The following is a 20,865-nucleotide window of genomic DNA, read 5'->3' as shown; positions in this document are numbered from 1 at the left end:
ATATAATATAGTATATTTTGGGCAATAGAAAGGCTATAAACAAAGAAAATTAAAGAAGATGATTTGTTATAATAAAAATGGAAGTTTTAACATAAGAATTAATTGGAGAATTAGAGACGATGTGAAGATATACATTAGTGATGATGACACAACTAGAAGAATAACAGAGGAAATTAAAAACCAACATTACACGCTGAATAGCTCATAAGAAAATGAATTTTCACCTACCTTACCTTGAAAAATTAGCTCATAGAGAAAGAATTGTTGTTCAAACAATATAAAGAGATCAAATTGCACCTACTTTAAATGTTCTGAACTAAGACATGTGAAGTTTAACGAAGACCTAAACTACTTATTTATTTGGCCTTTTTACATACTCCATTATTTGACGTTGACAATGACTTGTCAATTGTCATCCAAAGAAAACAAGCAGCTGTACTGCTGGCTTACATCACATCCTGAGTCGACTCAACAAAATTGGGGGCCTAAAGCCGAATCTTAAAGAAGGGCCCTAATATATTTTTAAATCATCATATGTACTTTTATTTAAAATCTATTTTTCTAGCCTTTTTAGATGCAAAGTTATTAATTACGGTTTTATAATTGATTTGTTTTAGTAATTCCTTTTCAATTGATAATATAGTTAATACATTCCATCTCTCTTGAGACATTGTTGATCTTAGATAAGATCTTATCAATTTTAGTTTCGAAAAATTTCTTTCGGCTGAGGCAACAGTTACATGAATTGTTAACATTATTCTATAAGCATTACCTTTTTATTCAAATTTTTTATTATTTGTTAAAAATCTATCAAGGGTTCTGTAACACCCCATCAAATTTTTGAGCTAAGACTTGAACCATCCTTCGTTGTGAGTGAGATTTTACCAAGGAATAAAAATTTCTTAAGTGTTAAGGTCACTAGATGTAATACCTTGAGTTCCAAAAAGAATTAAATTGGAAATAGCAAAATCTGAAATTTTGCAAGTTAAGCTAAGTATGAGTTTTGGGTCGACTTCAAACGACCATAACTCCTAGCTCAGGATGAGTTAGGTGTTCTACCAGATACCGTAGGGAAGATCTTTGAATGATCTTTCCAACGCCTCCAAATTTGCTAAGTTTCGAGGTCAAATGAGTGAGATATGACCTTTTGAAGTTAGGCTGTCCAATTAAGAAAGGTTAGCCGGAAATAGTGAGGGGTATTTTGGTCTTTTCCTTACCCAATCAGATTTAATTGGTCTTTAGTAATATTTTAGGGGTCTAATCTGATTAGGTTTAGCTTTATAATCCTAGTTTATGCCTAGGGTTTTAGTTGAGAGTTCAAGAAGAGAAAAGAAGAGAAAAGAAGAGAAAAGAGGAATGGATGAAGGCGTTCGTCGACGTTCTTGAGAGTTGTTGCGGATTGTCGCCATGGGTTTAATCCCTAAGAGGTATGTAAGCTTCCATAGTGTTGGGTTATTTCACCCACACACCAATCATGATTTATTCAGCGTAATTTCGTTCTTGAAATTTAATGATTTAAGTTCTTGATGAGTTCTTGATAAGTGTTCTTAAAGTTTCATCAAGTTTTGATGTAAGATTCTACTTGGGTCAACTTCAAACGACCATATCTCTTAGAATATAAAGAGTTACGTGAGCTATAACCTATCCAATTAAAGGTATTTGAATCTACTTTCCAACGCCACCAATTTTGCGTCAATGCAATTTCTGAGTAAAAAGTTATGACTATTTTAGTAACCTATACAGTGCTGTTATGAATTAGCCGACAGGAAAATATTAAAAAAAGTCGTTTTTGTCTTTTTACCTCCAAGAAAACCATAAACGAATTTCTTGACTAATAAAAGACTCAAAACAATCAGATTTTCATCTTCAGTAATGAAAATCATAATTCTTGGCCATAGAGATTTCAAAAACTAATTCAAGAATCTCAAGAAAGGTTTTCTTGATTGTTTACCTTCAAGCTAGGGTTTCAAGGCTTCTAATTAAGTTCTTCTTCAAGATTCTTAAAGATTCTTCAAGACTCTTCAAGAATCTTGTTCTTCTAGGTATGTAAGACTATCATAATGTCACGCCCCGAGCTACCCCCGAGACGCGGACACATGACCTAGGACCACAAGTGATCCCAAGCTAACCCTGCTGGCTTGATCATGAGCATACTAAAGATAATAAACTGATGCGGAAGCTAAATCATAAATAAATCTGAAAAGATGGGGAATACCCATATACTATAACTGAATATATCAAATCTGAGAGTTTAATACAAAAGAAATGTCAAACTCAAAATACTAAGCTGAATCTAACTATGTCTGAAATAAGCCTCTAAACTGACTAGAAATGTTGGGAAATACCCCAACTAGATCTAGCAAAACTGAAACTAAAGACTAAAAGCGATAAAGGTAAACATGTCACTAGTCCTCGAAGAATGAGGACTCACCACTGATGCTGCTGAACTGAAGATCGGGAATCGATCTAAGCGTGATCTGGATGCTGAGAACCTGAACCTACATCACGATAAGATGTAGTGCACGTATGCGTCAGTACTTGAAAGGTATTGAGCATGCAGGATAGAGCAAAGCTGAAATAACATATAACTGAACAAAGCAATGAAATAATCTGGACATGATATAGATACTGAAAATACTGAATACTGAGCTAACTGATGCAATGACCAAATTTATAACATGCTGAGACTGAATATTGACTGTACTGAAATATGGTCAATGTAAAAGAGTCTGACTGAACTGTGGGAGCTACTAATAACCGACATAAAACCACATGAGCTAAATGTGGAGTCCGATGTATACGCCCCATCGAAAGGACCCAATATACCCTACCAGAGGTATAGATGCATACTGGCGTGATCACTAAATTGATGTTGCCCACAAAGGGGACTTACACCTACGTGGCTCGTAGTTCTGGGACTATATGGGTACGCTGAACCCTAGTCCAACTCGGTATTATGCTACTCCCAATGAATTAAGTAGTTAACTGGTTATGACTGAATTTCTGTAAATACTGGATAGCTCGAACTGAACATGCAAACTGAGAATGTAACAATTAATCTGATAATGATGCATTCATAAACTGAGACATGTATAACTGAATACTGAAATATCTGACCTAGTATGTGTAATTCAAGAACTAAAGAAATACATAGCTAGGGTTCTGAAATTCATGCGATAAACTGAACATTAACATGATAATCTGATTTAGAACATTTAAATAACAAATTCATGATGATCTGCTGTAATTCTAGAAACCCTATGTCTATTCATAATAAGGGAATCAAGAAACTGACTGAATTCTAGGGACCTAATGGGCGAAAGGAACCCATTAGTGAAATCCCACATACCTGGTGACGAATTTCACAGAGAAATCTTTCGATTTCGGGGCTGGAACTGAAGGAACCTTGTTGCGTTCTTGAACTAGGGTTCTTGATCTTTTTTTCCTTCTTGATTCTAATTTTCTAAGTTTTGATTAATGATTTTGACTAAGGTAAGTTCTAATTATATTTCTAGGTTTAAACTGACTAAAACATCATGATTTAGGGTCAAAACAGTGTATCTTAGGGGTTAAACGAAATAGGAAAAGACCAAAAGACCCCTGAATTAGCTGTTGTCGGAGTGACTGACGAACCGGACTGACGGGCCGTCATTCAATCGACGGTCCATCGATTGGATCCGTAGGTTGAGTCTGCCCGACAGGGCTTCACTAAAACGAACATAACTTCTTACTCAGAGGTCGGAATTTAGCAAACTCAGTGGCGTTGAAAAGATAATTAAATTATATATCATATTATAGGTCATGGGACACCTAATTCATTTTGTGCTAAAAGTTATAACCATATGAATTTGAACAATCAACAATTTTCAACTAACTAGCTGTTAATCCTCACCTACGGTCAGACCTACGGACCATGGATTGATTGACGATCCGTGCTAGTCGACCGTAGTTTGTGTCAGAGGCTGGGTAAGGGAAGTCTCGATCCACGGACACAGACCACGGACTGTGGGTCTGTCCGTGAGTCAGGACTTAGCCAAATTTTCTGACTGAGTTCTGGGGAAGTTTTCTGTCACGAACCACGGACCTGCAGGACGGACCGTGAGTCCATCTACGGTCCGTGGATGGTGTCCGTGAGTGCCACCTGTAACACCAGAAATTTGAAATCTCTATTTTTGGATACAGGGTGTTACACATAGTGTTGGACTAGTTCGTCCTCACGCCCTACATCTACTTTCAGATCAGAAAAAGAGTAATCTATGATACTTTCCCTAGATTTGAGTATTCTTGAGATAAGTTGATTTTGAGTTCTTGAATTCATGTTTCTTTTAAAAGTTCTATTCCTAATTATCGAATAGCTATATTGTTATTGAGATCCTTCATATCATGAATCATAACTCTTGTATTCATAATTCAAATTCAAGAGAGAGTTAAGAGTAGAGTTCAAGGAAGCCTTTGAGTTCAATTGTGAATCCTTTGAGATCCATTATCGATTTGAGTTAAGTTTTGAGTAAGTAAGTATGAGAATGAGAATAATCGTATACATGAGTTCCTTATTGATATTTTGACCCTTGAGTCGAGTCGTTCATGCCCATAACTTCCGCATGAACTTCATCAGTTGAGTACCTTTGAGAGGAGTAGTATCTTCAAGTTCTAAGTATTGAGTTCCTAATCCCCTATGAGATTATATTTATAATCATGACACTATTACAAGATACCCATGAAGTCCTTGAGTTGAATTGTTCATGCCCATAATTCCACATGAACATTTATAAGTCGAACAATCTTGAGATGAGAAGTAGCTTTGAGTCCTTGAGTTGAGTAGTTCATGCTCATAATTTCGCATGAACCATTTGAGTTGAGCATTCTTGAAATTAGTAGTATCATTGAAGTTCTTGAGTTCCAAGTATTGAGTTCTATCTATGGTTATTGAAAACCTTGCATTGAGTCATTCATGTCCATCATTCGGCATGAACCATATTTTAAGAAGTCTTTTACAAATGTTTAAACTTTATTTTAAGACTTAAGATTTGAAGTTGAGTAAAGAGTAAGAGTAAAGTTGAAGTTCATTTCTTCAAAAGTATATGGGGACTATGTATTCCCAAAAGAGTTTAAAATGTTTTCATGTTTAAATAAGAATGGAAAACTAAGATTTTTAAAAAAGCCTTTGAGCTAGTTTTTCAGTAAAGATCCTTTGGGCTAGTTTTCAGTTAAAGAGTAAATGCTTTCACAATAAAGCAAGAGAAGAAACCTTGATTTTCAAGATAGTCTTTGAGCTAAGTTTTTGAGCACTAATCTCAAATCACAGAAAGAAGTATGTTTTTAAAACATAAAGAGCTAGTATATTTTGGGAGTAGTATTGAGCACCGATAGGGGGAGAGTTCAGATAACTCATTGCCCCCAAAAACCATGTAGCCATCATGGGTAGAAAAGGGTCATACTTTTTAGATGAATCTTTTTCGCATAGACTAGTGGATCCACGTAGTAGTTCAGGTCCTATGTTGATGGCAAGGTATATGATGGTCCTTGGCAGTGTGAGGTAAAGTGTTGTATTATCACTATAGCTCTTAAGTGATGGTTGTCGGTTAGAGAAACTCCCACAGAAATTATATTATTTTCTTATATGAGAAAAGTTGAGTTTGTTATTGCATTTTCCTTAACGAACTGAGTTGTTTTACTGTTTTATAAAGCTTTCCATATATTGCATGTGTATTGTTGCTTTATATTGAGCTCAGTATCCAGAGTTGAGTATCCAAAGTTGAGTATCCAGAGTTAAGTACCCAAAGTCGAATATCATATCCTTGAGTTGAGTATCTTATCCTTAAGTACTTCTTAGTTGAGTAAGTTTGAGCAAGTTTGAGTAGTTTTGAGTAGTTTGGAGTATTCCTTGAGTTGAGTAAGATTGAAAAGAGGTAAGTATGTTTCCTTCTTATCAAGTTTCAAGCTTATGTTTATGCTTTAGAATTCCTCTTACATGCTCGTACATTCCACGTACTGAGCCATTTGACCTGCATCTTTTCATGATGTAGACACAGGTATTCAAAAGCATCAACAGGAGATTTGTTGATACATCTGAGAGCTTGAGTTAGCTATGGTGAGCCTCTTTATTTTTCGGAGGATTTCATTTACTTTTCAGTTTAGTCAGGATGTCGTGAGTCTTGTCCCGACTTCCATCGTTATCAGTTAGAGGCTTCATAGATAGTCAATATAGTTGAGAAGTCTGTATTATTCATTTATTTTATTAAATGTTTTAAAGACTTAAGTTCCTTATTTTATGGTGAGTTGAATATATTATTTTATTCAGTTTTTAAACTTTGTCTGCTTGAATCAGTTTTCCGCTTGTAGTCAGCTAGGATGAGGGTTCGCTTGGGGACCAACAATGGTTCTCGAGTGCTCGCCACGTCCAGGATGTAGGCTCGGGTCGTGACAGGCTCCTTTTTGGGATTTATTTAATTCTTCAAGTTTTCTCTTTTTCTTTCTTTTTGTCAAATCGAAATCATATTTTCTAGTTGACATATTTAAATGGAATAATTTTAATAATAACTAAAACAAGATATATATATATATATATATATATATATATCAACAATAACAAAAAACTATAAACTAAAGTTAGAATAATAAAACCTGACTCATGAATTTGATAAGTTGATAAAACAATATCGAAATAGCGTAGTGTTCCTTTAATATAATGATTGCTTGTTGCACATCTTGAGATTTTGTAGAAGACATCCAAAAATCAAATTTTGTTCTTGTAACTTGTAAGCAACAATAAAACAAAAAAAAAAAATGTAGGAGAGAGTTCAATATTGAGAATAAAAATAATAAAATAGAGAATAAAAAATATGAGTATAAGGTAAATAATAATATAGGGTCAAACTTTTAGGAGATAAATAAGAAAACACAATTTCCCACTTAAGGAAATTATTCCCAAAAAATGTTTTATTCCCTTAAAAACGTGGGAAAACTAACGGCCATTTTTAAATTTTTTTTATACTTCTTACATGTTTTTTTTAAAAAAATAAAAGTACATATAATTTTTTAAATAATATATATAAGTATTTTTTTAAAAAAAATTGGGGCCCCCCAAATATATGGGGCCCCAAGCGATGACTTTAGTGGCCTAGTGATTAAGACGCCCTGATCACAGCAGAACTGGACATTAAGAAAAAATTATGGTGGTTGAAAAAAATAATTAATTATATTTTGATTTTGTTGATTTACAAGTAATTTTAAATAACTATTTGTTTTTGTCCTAAAAATAATACAATTGATTTTGTATGAGGTCAAGAGCGAAAATCTTAATTTTACTTTTTTTAAATACATAATTATTTGATTTGACTTTAAATATAAATTAATATTAATATATTTATCTCTATTTGATTTTTAACAAATGAACATTATGAATTATCAAAACAATAAATAAAATAAATTAATAATTTGAAGACATTACTATTTTTCTATTGAAGAATTGGAGAAATGATGCGCAAAAGAGGTAATAAATTACTAATTTTAGGATATAATTATTTTTATTGTGTAATGAAATATATTTAAAATTTGAAAATTTACAAAGTACTCTACAAGATGGGGTTAAATAGAAAGTGGGGGTGGAGGAGTGAGACGAGAAATGGAAAAGTTATAAAGATATGGACCCACAAAATAAATTTTTATCTATTATAAAATAATTTTTCATGCAGCTATTACATGATGCACCTTAACCACCTTGAATTTTTTCAATATATGGACCCACAAAATAAATTTTTATCTATAAAATAATCCCTCCTCCAAGTATGACATGGTGTACAGCTCAACCACCTTAAAAATTTTCAAATAAAACAACATATATCTTAAATCACTATATAGCATATACGATTAGTTCACTAGAAAATAAATAAATATATATGACATGAATATTTTGGTCTTAAAAATATCTTACTATTAGTAAAAAAACAGGTTTACTAATTAGCCAAATACCTTGATTTTTTAGAAAAAATATTTTTTTTCTCAAAATAAGTGTTTTTGACCTCCCCATAACAATGCCAAATAGGCTCTTAGTTGTTTGATATCTTTATCAACTCATATCATAAATTTAATTCATGTATAAATGTACTCCCCCTATTCATATTTATTTGTCTATGTATACTATATTAAAAAAATATTTATCATTTATAGCAATAACATCTTTCTTTCACTTGATCACTTTTAATACATTTATAATACAATGTTAATACATATTACAAAGAACGATTTATTATTCACATATAATACAAGTTTTATGGATGGATAATACATTTATTACACATTTTAATTCACTTATAATAATGTGTCAATTTCTTACTAAACAAACATAATATATTTTTAAAAAACAATTATAATACATATATATTGTATACATAATTTACTTTTAATACATATTATAGATTTAACATAGTATTGCTATGTATTGTTATAAATGGTAATAAATAAATAATATCACTAAGATCAATAATTATTTATTAAAAGATACTCATTCAAGTAGTTTTTTCCTAGATGAATTCGCCTTGGTATATATTGGGTAGGCCCATAGTTAGATTATGTACATAAATGAGTTTGGTATATANCCCTATTCATATTTATTTGTCTATGTATACTATATTAAAAAAATATTTACTATTTATAGCAATAACATTTTTCTTTCACTTGATCACTTTTAATACATTTATAATACAATGTTAATACATATTACAAAGAACAATTTATTATTCACATATAATACAAGTTTTATGGATGAATAATGCATTTATTACACATTTTAATTCACTTATAATAATGTGTCAATTTCTTACTAAACAAGCATAATATATTTTTAAAAAACAATTATAATACATATATATTACATACATAATTCACTTTTAATACATATTGTAGATTTAACATAGTATTGCTATGTATTATTATAAATGGTAATAAATAAAAAATATCACTAAGATCAATAATTATTTATTAAAAGATACTCATTCAAGTAGTTTTTTCCTCAATGAATTCGCCTTGGTATATATTGGGTAGGCCCATAGTTAGGTTATGTACATAAATGAGTTTGGTATACACGTGTGTGTGAAACCTAGCTAGAAGATCAATAAATCCATGACAATTGTCTAGTTTCCCTCTCTTGTTGACTTTGTTCAAGTGGGGATTCACTAGAGTTATGTACATAAATGAGTTTGGTATATACGTGTGTGTGAAACCTAGCTAGAAGATCAATAAATCCATGACAATTGTCTAGTTTCCCTCTCTTTGTTGACTTTGTTCAAGATGGGATTCACTAGAGTAGGGACATTTTCTTAGATGCACTTCCTTTGGTTGGTGCCTTGGTGAAATTATATGCCATAATTAATGTTTCTCCAACTAACCATTCTTCCTGTAGCACTTATTATTACATGTGATTGTCTTGTCTCCCTTATTTTTTTTTGGATTCCCACACCAGATGTCTACTTCATATACATTTATTATTACATGATGATTGTCTAATTTCCCTCTCTTTGTTTTTTTTTGTTTTACCCTCGATGTTCGGAGCTCACATTGAAGCTTCCACTAAATTCGGATCGCGCACTGTAGGAATCATTCAAGAGTGATGCTCCCAACATGATTTTCTCCACACTCAAGACTCGAACCCGACACCTCTGATTAATGATGAAACACTCCCACCAGTGTTCTTTGTTGACTTTGTTCGAGAGGGGATTCACTAGAGTAGGCCCACTCTCTTAGATGCACTCCCCTTGGTTGTGGAATTATATGCTATAATTGACCTCTCTCCAATCACCCTCCTTCATATAACTTAATTTTCTCCGTTTATACTCCATTATACATTTATTATTATTAGTTTAATGTACGTGCAATGTTTCACGTCAATCAATAAAATTATACATATTTTTTCATGATTTACCCTTAACACTAATCACTTATCTTCGAAATCAATTCTTAAGATCTAAACTATATATACATCAATTAATATATACATATATATCCAGAATCAATTAATATCTACATATTTCTTAAGATCTAAACTATATATACATCAATTAAAGATATAAAGTGACACTTGAAGTTGTCTCGAATTTTCAAAAAGACACTTATATGCAGACGTCCTATCACTCCCTAAACAATTTTAAAGTGAAATTATTACATCATTTTTCAGTCAATGTCAGATTTTAAAAAGCAAGTGTTATCACACACCAATCATTATGTGACATAATTTTTTTTCATTTAAAATTTTTCTTTACCTTTTTTCTCTCTCTTACTTTTTCTTATTTTATTTTAATTTCATCTTACATTTCACTTTACCTTCCATCCCACCCCACCCACCCCCACTTTCAAGCTGACGTCCTTCCTCCATTTTCTTTACATTTCACTTTCATCCTTCCCCACCCTCGTCAAGATGTGTCCCTTCCCATTCTCTTTTTTTCTTTTCTTTTTTTTTTTCTTCCATCAAATTGCTTTCTTCCAGTGATTTTTTTCTTAATAAAATTACATTATTTTCTAAACTTTGTTGAGTTAGGGATAACAAAACTAATTATTTTTCTAAGAAAATTTAAATTTTTGAAAGTATCATCAATTAATTTATCTTCTTTCATATAACTTCAAAATTAAAAAATAATAATTTTGAAAGAATAAATGAATTCTCCAAAAATTGAAAGAGCTTGATTAAATCCGGATAATAAGGTTAAATGATACCTCCAAATCATCTTGAAATCTAATGGGTTCATCAACTTGTTCGATTTTTTTTTTTTTAAAGATTAGATAAAGGTTTAAAATTGAAGAGACTTAAACTAATAATAGTAAGAAAAAAAAAAGTGCAAAATTGTGGTAAAAATTGTGATATTGAAAGTGGAGAGTTTTAATGGAGATGACAATGAATTTTTGAAGAAGAAAGAAGAAAGAAAGAGGAAAAATAACAAAGAAAAAAAAGGTTAAAGTAATAATAAAAATAAGAAATTATATTTTATAACAAAACCTATAAAAATAAAGTTATATTAATTATTTTATGTTGCTCACTCTCTTTAAAGAGAGTGCATACACTCTTTATGCCAAGTAGACGAAAAGTGATGTAATAATATCTATTGAAGATTGTTTAGGGGGTAATAGGACGCCCGCATAGTTAAGTGTAACGACCGGGTTCCGTCGTTATAGAAAAGCCAACGGGAAAATTTTGGGTCGAAAAACTTTTTCGTAGTAATTTGGATTTTTCCAACCTAGTCCAGATTTGGACGAAATCAGAGTCATTAAGGGGTAGGAAAATCTGTTAACAATCGGGTGATTACATGAGTAGATAGATACCTTGTTAAGGAATCCGTACGACTTTACGGAATTGAATTCGGGTGAGTAGAACTCCCGAAATCGACCTTAGCGTAAATGGTATTTTCTGAGCGTCGTTGGTTAGATGTGTGTTGTGAAATGGGTATTTTGGAATTCTTTAAATAGCTCACTGGTTCGTGCAAGCCGCTCTGGCGGTGCTTTTGTCGCTCTGGCGGGGTGGCTACATCGGGATGAGGGATGTTGTGGCGGGTTCGACGCAACTAAAGAAGTAAATAAACCTTTAAACAACTTTATTCTGCACTTTTTGATTCTTAGAGCAAAGGGACGAACTCCAGGTGACTCCTAACAGTTTTCCACCATTCTCGAGGCAAAAGGTAAGCTTTTCAGTCCTCGAATTTGTTTTTCAATCAGTATAACGTAATAGAATGGGTAATTATCGATGAGAGAGGGTTTTTGATCTAGATTCTATGGTGGAAACAACCCTATTTTGGATACTTGAGATCATGGGTATGATTTAAGGTTGTTAGAATTCTTAGTAATCCGAGTAATTAGTGATTGTTTATTGATTCCCGTATTATAATGATTGTTTGTAGACCAAGAACAAGCGGAATGAATTCGGAAAGGGAAGGATCAAGTTTCTTAGGGTTTCAAGCTTGTTTCGAGGTAGGTGATGGTTGTGATTCTATGATTGTGTGATGTATGTTGTTCTTGCTTCATTATGATACATGTATGTATATGAATGTTGCATTATTGATCAGTAAATAAGGTAGATAAATGATGGTTACAATGAAATCATGACTTAATTATATGATCTTAGGATATACTTGTGATTTTGATTGTGGTGTGTTGAATGGATCAGTTGCCACGTTTCGGCATAACTAACATGGATCAGTTGCCACGTTTTGGCACAATTATGGGATCGGTTTTCACGTTCCAGCATAATCATTGGATCGGGTACCACATTTCGGTATGCTAACTGTTTAGGTTTGGGTTCCATGATAGGACCAATGACTTGTCATAATTGTGTATTTTGCGACATGTGAAGTTGTTCGTTGTTCGTAAATGTTGATGATATTGTATATGTTCGATATATGCATGTGGTTATATTGTTGTTTGACTTATGTATGTTGCACTTAGTGGGATAGCCGCGTGATCCTATCAGTACACTTTGATTTTGTACTGATACTACACTTGCTCTTATTTTTGTTGAGTACAGGGCATTTTCAAGCAACTATTGACAGACCTCACTTAGGAGATCAGTGATCATTCAAATTCAAGGGTGAGCCAATTATTTCGGGTTGTCATGGGTTCTCTTTCGTCTATGTCCACATTTAGGACTTAGACAGTTCTATTAGCTATTAGTACATTAGTTGGGGTTGTATCCTTTCTTGTTTAGACTGGGTTCATTGTTAGATGTTTTGGTACATTGACTTTCAGGCTCTAGGCATTACTTCCGCATTGTTAGTTTATTATTGTTAGACTTTTGTTAGAGTTTATGGGAACTATATTTCTTTCTTTAGTATTTTCCTGCTTTTCTGTACTTAAATGTCTTAGTTTTGGTTTAGTTGCTTGGTTTGAGTTGTAGTAGTGGTTCTCCCACTGGAGAGTTAGTGTGGGTGCCATCACGTCGATCTGGATCGTGATAGTAAGATTATTTTTTTTTGAAAATTTGGGACAACTTCAGATGTAACTTTATGTGTTTCTCTAACATAACATGCACCTTGTTGCTAGATGGTCCATATCCATCAAAGACACGATAAAAGAAGATACATGACTTAAGTCATAGGCGGCCCCTTAAAGTTGTTCGCATAATTTACTTTGACACCTCAATCACGACTTGTACCAATTGAACACATAAATTGTTCAAAACATATACCCATTAAACACAAAAAGTTTATGTGGCAAGATAAGTGTAATTCACTGTCCTTGAGTGCGTGAATAGATCCAATATTATTTTTTAAATTTTTTTGAAGTTAATTTTGTAATTTTTTGAAACCTGGATACATTAACTAAATAACTAAAATTAATAATAATTTAGTTCAACAATAATCTCTTAATAAAAAAAAGGAAAACAACCTCACCCCATCCCCTTTGGCAATCATCTTCTCGTCTTCTTCAGTCAACTTAGAAGATCTTTTACACTTCGTTTTGGTTCCACGTTTTTTCCTTTCATTTTTTGTTTAAAAGAGAAACTGAATCTGCTAGTTAAATTCATGGCAGTCGTCTTCCTCTAATTGGACTTCTCAATTTCATATTACCTAGAATTCTTACCGGCCAAATTCCTAAGCCACCGTCCCCCGCCACATCCCTTCCCCATATACTCCTTAATTCTTTCTTTCTAGCATTATTCCACCATTCTCAATATCATCGCCATTATTTTGGAGTTGTAGAAGATAATTTCATCAAAAAAATAATAATCAAATTGTGTCAAAAATAATTTCGGTGAAACACCATTTTATCCGACAAGACTTATAAGAATTTGAAATTATTTTCTTAAAATTGTTAAAGAATCCAAACCCTAAAGAACTCACAACATAGAGGAATTAAAGAAATATACAAATCTATATTTATGAGAGAATGAAAATATAATTATAATATTTTTATATAGTGTAGGGGTAAAATGGTAATCCAACTTTGCATTTTGGAGTTTTGATATATAAAAAATTAACTGTTGAGTTGGATTAAGTTGCACGTGATTACCAATTCCAAAAATATATGTTATAGTAAATAGTATTGCTTATTTAAGCAAAGATTTGAATAATACGCTAAGCAAAAACAAATATTGCAAATTCTTTTGTGAATGTTCAACGTGGATTGTCATATATATCTCTTATTCACGCAAATCTATGAAGATGGTCAATGAATTTTTTTATTAGTTAAATGCAATAATGTATATATTTTATTTCAATTTGATGAGATTCAATCATGTAATTAGTCTTATCTCACTAATATTACCCTATAGACAATAATTGCTTTGTATTTTTCTTGTCATCTAACCAGATGTTTAGATAAAAAAAACTCGAAACATTTTAAAATAATATATTTTGAAGTTAGAAGATTTTGTTAACTTGATAATACATTTGTGACATATAATACTTTAATTTAAACACAAATATCTCCCAAATATAAATATATATTTGCATTAATGAAAATATTTATCTAATAAAATTAACTATTAAATAAATAATAAAAATTAAACTAATATAAACTTCAACTGGCATTATTAGTAGTCATATGAACTTTTCTTTGTCTAAAATACTGAAATATTTAGAAATAGTAAATAAGTAAAATACAAGGACAATGTTTATATAGTAATAACTATTTTGAAGCAAACTTCATGAGAGTCTAGATTACATAAATAACATTGATAAATAAAGTCATTCTTTTGTCTTGAGCATAAAAACGAATCGTGACAATTCTCTATAGTTTGGAAAAAATATTCAAGAGCATATATCTACATCACAAGATAAATTGTTATAAAAAAAAAAGAATTTAGGCTACATCATGTTAACTTCACATATTGAAACATTACATACTAATGTATATATTAAGCAAAAAAATAATTATTATATCATCAAAATTATTTTCCTTAAGTACTCGAGGTTGTGGAATATACCTGTCACGGCCCAAGCCTACATCTTGGGCGGGACTGGCACTCGAGAACCATTGCTGGCCCCAAGCGAACCCTTGGCCTGACATACTTACTCAGCGGAAGACTTTAAACATTTGGAAAAGAACTCAAATGCAAGATAACTCAATTGTCTCAAACTTAACTCATAATGTTTTAGAAATAAACATTTAACTTAGCCAAAGTGGCAACTCAATTCTGAACATAAGCCAATAACAAAGTAAAGACAAATGAACTAATTGACTGTCTATCTATGAAGCCTCTAATAACTGAGATGGATGTCAGGATAAGACCCCCAACATCCTAATGAACTAAAATGATAAAGTAATGGAAAAAGGGATCCTCCGAAAAGCAATGAGGCTCACCAACAACTCTAAAGCTCAACAGGATCAGCGATGTGCGAGATGTTGGTCCTGGTTATCTACGTCTGCATCATAAGGCGATGTAGACCAACTGACATCAATACATTGAATGTACGAGTATGCGAGTTGGAATGCTAAACATAACTTAAGCTTGAAAAGAGTTTTGAAAGAAACACTTACCTGGCTCAACTGAACTGAACTGAATTTCAATATAAAGTAGTGTAAATAAATGTAGTATAAAGAAAAGCTTTAAAACATGGTTTTCAAGTTTGTGTATTTAGAAATACAATAATAACTCTGTATGTATGCAAAGATACAATATGAACTCTGTTTGTATATGAAAATAAAAATATTTTTGATGTATATAAAAATACAAAAAATTATTATTGTGGGAGTTTCTCTAACCGATAACCATCACTTAAGAGCTATAGTGATGATATAACGTTTTGCCTCACGCTCACAGAGCCGTCCTATACCTTGCCGGGGGTATAGAACTGAACTACTAAGTGGATCCACTAGTCTGTGCTAAAAAGCACTAAAGGAATCATCTAAAAAGTATGAACCTTTTCTATCCATGATGGCTACATGGTTTTTGGCGGCTCGAAGTTTTCTGAACTCTCTCCCATATCGGTGCTCAATACTACTTCCAAAATATACTAGCTCTTTATGTTTAAAAACATAACTTCTTTCTGTGGTTTGAGATAATTGCTCAAAACTTAGCTCAAAGGCTATCTTGGAAATCTTAGTTTCCTCTCTTGCTTAATTGTGAAAGCATTTACTGTTTACTGAAAACTAGCTCAAAGGCTCTTTTGAAAATCTCAGTTTCGTTTCTTGTTTAAATGTGAAAACATTTACTCTTTAGGAATACATAGTCTCGATATACTCTTTTGAAGAAATGCACTTCAAACTTTACTCTTTACTCAACTCAAAACTCAAGTCTTAAAACAAAGTTAAAATATTTGTAAAAGACTTTTGAAAAACTTTATGAACTTCTCTTAACTTGACTTCTCTTGACTTGACTATTAACTTCTCTAGACTTGACTCAAACTTTCCTTGAATTGAATTATGGATTCAAGGATTGTGATTTGTGATAGGAAAGATCTCATGATGTTTAGGAATGATTTTAGATAGTTAATTATGAGAAACGATCAAGAAATCACTGCTTGGGAACTACTTCGCGACGCGGAGGTAAATTAAAATATTTAGTCGCGAAATAACTTTTGAGGTAGAACGGTCCATGACTGCGACACGACGTGAAAACAATTTTGTCAAATCTGAGGAACAGGTCCGTGACGCAGACCTGCTACCTGTTCCTTGCTCGACTTTTTCCTTCTTCGTTTTCCACCCCAATTCGCCTAAACTCGACTATTATTCTCAAGTTCTCTTTAGATTCAGATACCCAATACATATACACACGAATCTAACTCAAACAACTCAAGGAAACAATATTTTAACCTCAAGGAACTCCTCAATCTCAACCTAACTCAAGAACGAACGTCAATTTCAAGAACAACATTCAAGATGCATCAACTTTCAACTTGCTAGAACAAACTTCGCTGAAATAAATGTGAATGGCGTGTGGGTGAATGAACACAACGTTATGAAAGACTCACATACCTCTTTAGGGATCAACCCTTGTCAAAATTCACAAGCTAAATCTTCGAGAACGACGAACTTTGCTCTTTCTCCTCTTTTCTCCTCTTGCGTTCTTTCTCCAAAAATCCTAGCGTAAATCTCCAATTGCCTAAACTGAACCAATTCAGTTTTGACCCTTATTTAATTCACCAAAAACGAATTAAAATAATAGGNGATCGTCATATATATCTCTTATTTACGCAAACCTATGAAGATGGTCAATGAAAATTTTTATTAGTTAAATGCAATAATGTATATATTTTATTTCAATTTGATGAGATTCAATCATGTAATTAGCCTTATCTCACTAATATTACCCTATAGACAATATTTGCTTTGTATTTTTCTTGTCATCTAACCAGATGTTTAGATAAAAAAAACTCGAAATATTTTAAAATAATATATTTTGAAGTTAGAAGATTTTGTTAACTTGATAATACATTTGTGACATATAATACTTTAATTTAAACACAAATATCTCCCAAATATAAATATATATTTGCATTAATGAAAATATTTATCTAATAAAATTAACTATTAAATAAATAATAAAAATTAAACTAATACAAACTTTAACTGACGTTATTAGTAGTCATATGAACTTTTCTTTGTCTAAAATACTGAAATATTAAGAAATAGTAAATAAGTAAAATAAAAGGACAATATTTATATAGTAATAACTATTTTGAAGCAAACTTCATGAGAGTCTAGATCACATAAGTAACATTGATAAATAAAGTCATTCTTTTGTCTTGAGCATAAAAACGAATCGTGACAATTCTCTATAGTTTGGAAAAGATATTCAAAAGCATATATCTACATCACAAGAGAAATTGTTATAAAAAAAAATGAATTTAGGCTACATCATGTTAACTTCACATATTGGAACATTACATACTAATGTATATAGTAAGCAAAAAAATAATTATTATATCATCAAAATTATTTTCCTTAAGTACTCGAGGTTATGGAATATACCTGTCACGCCTCGAGCCTACATCCTGGGCGGGACTGGCACTCGAGAACCATTGCTGGCCCCAAGCGAACCCTTGGCATGACATACTTACTCAGCGGAAGACTTTAAACATTAGGAAAAGAACTCAAATGCAAGATAACTCAACTGTCTCAAACTTAACTCATAATGTTTAGAAATAAACATTTAACTTAGCCAAAGTGGCAACTCAATTCTGAACATAAGCCAATAACAAAGTAGAGACAAATGAACTAATTGACTGTCTATCTATGAAGCCTCTAATAACTGAGATGGATGTCAGGACAAGACCCCCAACATCCTAATGAACTAAAATGATAAAGTAATGAAAAAGGGGATCCTCCGAAAAGCAATGAGGCTCACCAACAACTCTGAAGCTCAACTGGATCAATGATGTGCTAGATGCTGATCCTGGTTATCTACGTCTGCATCATAAGGCGATGCAGACCAACTGGCATCAATACATTGAATGTACGAGTATGCGAGTTGGAATACTAAACATAACTTAAGCTTGAAAAGAATTTTGAAAGAAACACTTACCTGGCTCAACTAAACTGAACTGAACTGATTTCAATATAAAGCAGTGTAAATAAATGCAGTATAAAGAAAAGCTTTAAAACATGGTTTTCAAGTCTGTGTATTTAGAAATACAATAATAACTCTGTATGTATGTAAAGATACAATATGAACTCTGTTTGTATATGAAAATACAAATATTTTTTATGTATATAAAAATACAAAATACTGTTGTGGGAGTTTCTCTAACCGATAACCATCACTTAAGAGCTATAGTGATGATAAAACGTTTTGCCTCACGCTCACAGAGCCGTCCTATACCTTGCCGGGGGTATAGAACTGAACTGTAACATCCCGTATCCGAAACAGACCAAAAATGCAAATTTTGAAAAGTTACAGGTGCAACTTACGGTCACCATCCACGGACCGTAGGTCAGACCACGGCCCGTGCTGGTGGTCCGTGGTTCACCACTGCAACCCCTCCCCAAACCAGCTCAGAAATTTGGCTAAGTGTTGACCCACTGCCGGACTTACGGTCCGTAGGTCAGGTCAGGAACCGTAGTTCGTGTCCGTGGATCGATGCCCCAAAAGCCCAGCTTCAGTCCCAAACTACGGTTGACCAGCACGGACCGTCATTCGATCCAAGGTCCATAGGTCTGACCGTAGATCAAAGGTTAGCAACCAGTTAGCTGAAAATTTTGATAGGTCAACTTCAGATGGTCATAACTTTTAGCACAAAACGAATTATGTGTCCCATGACCTATGGTTAGATAGATAATTGAATTATCTTTCCAATGCCACTGAGTTTGCTAAATTCCGACCTCCGAGTAAAAGTTATACCCGTTTTAGTGAAGCCCTGTCGGGTAGACTCGATCTACGGACCAAATCGACGGACCGTCGATTGATTGACGGACCGTCAGTCCATTCCGTAGATCACTCCGACAGCAGCTAATTTAGGGGTCTTTTAGTCTTTTCCTATTTCGTTTAACCCCTTAGATACGTCGTTTAAACCCTAAATCATGAGATTTTAATTAGTTTAATCCTAGAAACATAACTAGAACTTATCCAAGTCAATTCATTAATCAAAACTTAGAAAATTAGAATCAAGAGAGGAGAAAAAGGTCAAGAACCCTAGTTCAAGAACGCAGCGAGGTTTCTTCAGTTCCAGCCCCAAAATGGAAAGATTTCTCCGTGGAATTCGTCACCAGGTATGTGGGATTTCACTAGTGGGTTCCTTTCGCCCCTTAGGTCCCTAAAATTCAGTCAGATTCTTGATTCCATGATTATGAACAGACCTAGGGTTTCTAGAATTACTGTAGATCATCATGAATTAGTTATTTAAATGTTCCAAATCAGATTATCATGTTATTGCTCAGTTTATCGCATGAATTTCAGAACCCTAGCTATGTATTTCTTCAGTTCTTGAATTACACATGCTAGGTCAGATATTTTAGTATTCAGTTTTACATGCCTCAGTTTATGAATACATCATTATCAGATTAATTGCTGCATTCTCACTTTGCATGTTCAGTTTCGAGCTATTCAGTATTTACAGAAATTCAGTCATAACCAGTTAACCACTTAATTCATTGGGAGTAGCATAATACCGAGTTGGACTAAGGTTCAGCGTACCCATATAGTCCCAGAACTACGAGCCACGTAGGTGTAAGTCCCCTCTGTGGGCAACATTAGTTTAGTGATCACGCCAGTATGCCTCTATACCTCTGGCAGGGTATATTGGGTCTTCTCGATGGGGCGTATACATCGGACTCCACATTTAGCTCATGTGGTTTTATGTCGGTTATTAGTAGCTNAGTTATATGTTCTTTCAGCTTTACTCTATCCTGCATGCTCAGTACCTTTCAAGTACTGACGCATACGTGCGCTACATCTTCTCGTGATGTAGGTTCAGGTTCTCAGTATCCAGATCACGCTTAGATCGATTCTCGATCTCCAGTTCAGTAGCATCAGTGGTGAGTCCTCATTCTTCGAGGACTAGTGACATGTTTATCTTTATCGCTTTTAGTCTTTAGTTTCAGTTTTGCTAGATCTAGTTGGGGCATGTCCCAACATTTCTAGTCAGTTTAGAGGCTTATTTCAGACATAGTTAGATTCAGCTTAGTGTTTTGAGTTTGATATTTCTTTTGTATTAAACTCTCAGATTTGATATATTCAGTTATAGTATATGGGTATTCCCCATCTTTTCAGATTTATTTATGAATTAGCTTCCGCATCAATTTATTATCTTTAGTATGCTCCTGATCATGCCAGCAGGGTTAGCTTGGGATCACTTGTGGTCCTAGGTCCCGTGTCCGCGTCTCGGGGGTAGCTCGGGGCGTGACATGAACTACTAAGTGGATCCACTAGTTTATGCTAAAAAGCACTACAGGAATCATCTAAAAAGTATGAACCTTTTCTACCCATGATGGCTACATGGTTTTTGG

The 20,865-nt window shown here is 33.1% G+C and overlaps 1 protein-coding gene across 1 annotated transcript in view; it reads right to left on the bottom strand.

The window, feature by feature from the left end:
* LOC125849202 (ankyrin repeat-containing protein NPR4-like) overlaps window positions 1-297 on the bottom strand; it is a 56,487-nt gene extending 56,190 nt beyond the window's left edge. The window contains exon 1 of the mRNA XM_049529239.1: window positions 229-297. The gene's annotated coding sequence lies outside the window, so the exon portion shown is untranslated. The remainder of the gene's footprint in view (window positions 1-228) is intronic.
* Window positions 298-20,865: the final 20,568 nt, after the last annotated feature.

This window comes from Solanum stenotomum, chromosome 12, assembly GCF_019186545.1.
Source record: "Solanum stenotomum isolate F172 chromosome 12, ASM1918654v1, whole genome shotgun sequence".
Lineage (NCBI taxonomy): Eukaryota > Viridiplantae > Streptophyta > Magnoliopsida > Solanales > Solanaceae > Solanum > Solanum stenotomum.
Note: the sequence above shows the minus strand (reverse complement) of the source record. Positions and strands in the feature narration are given on the sequence as shown.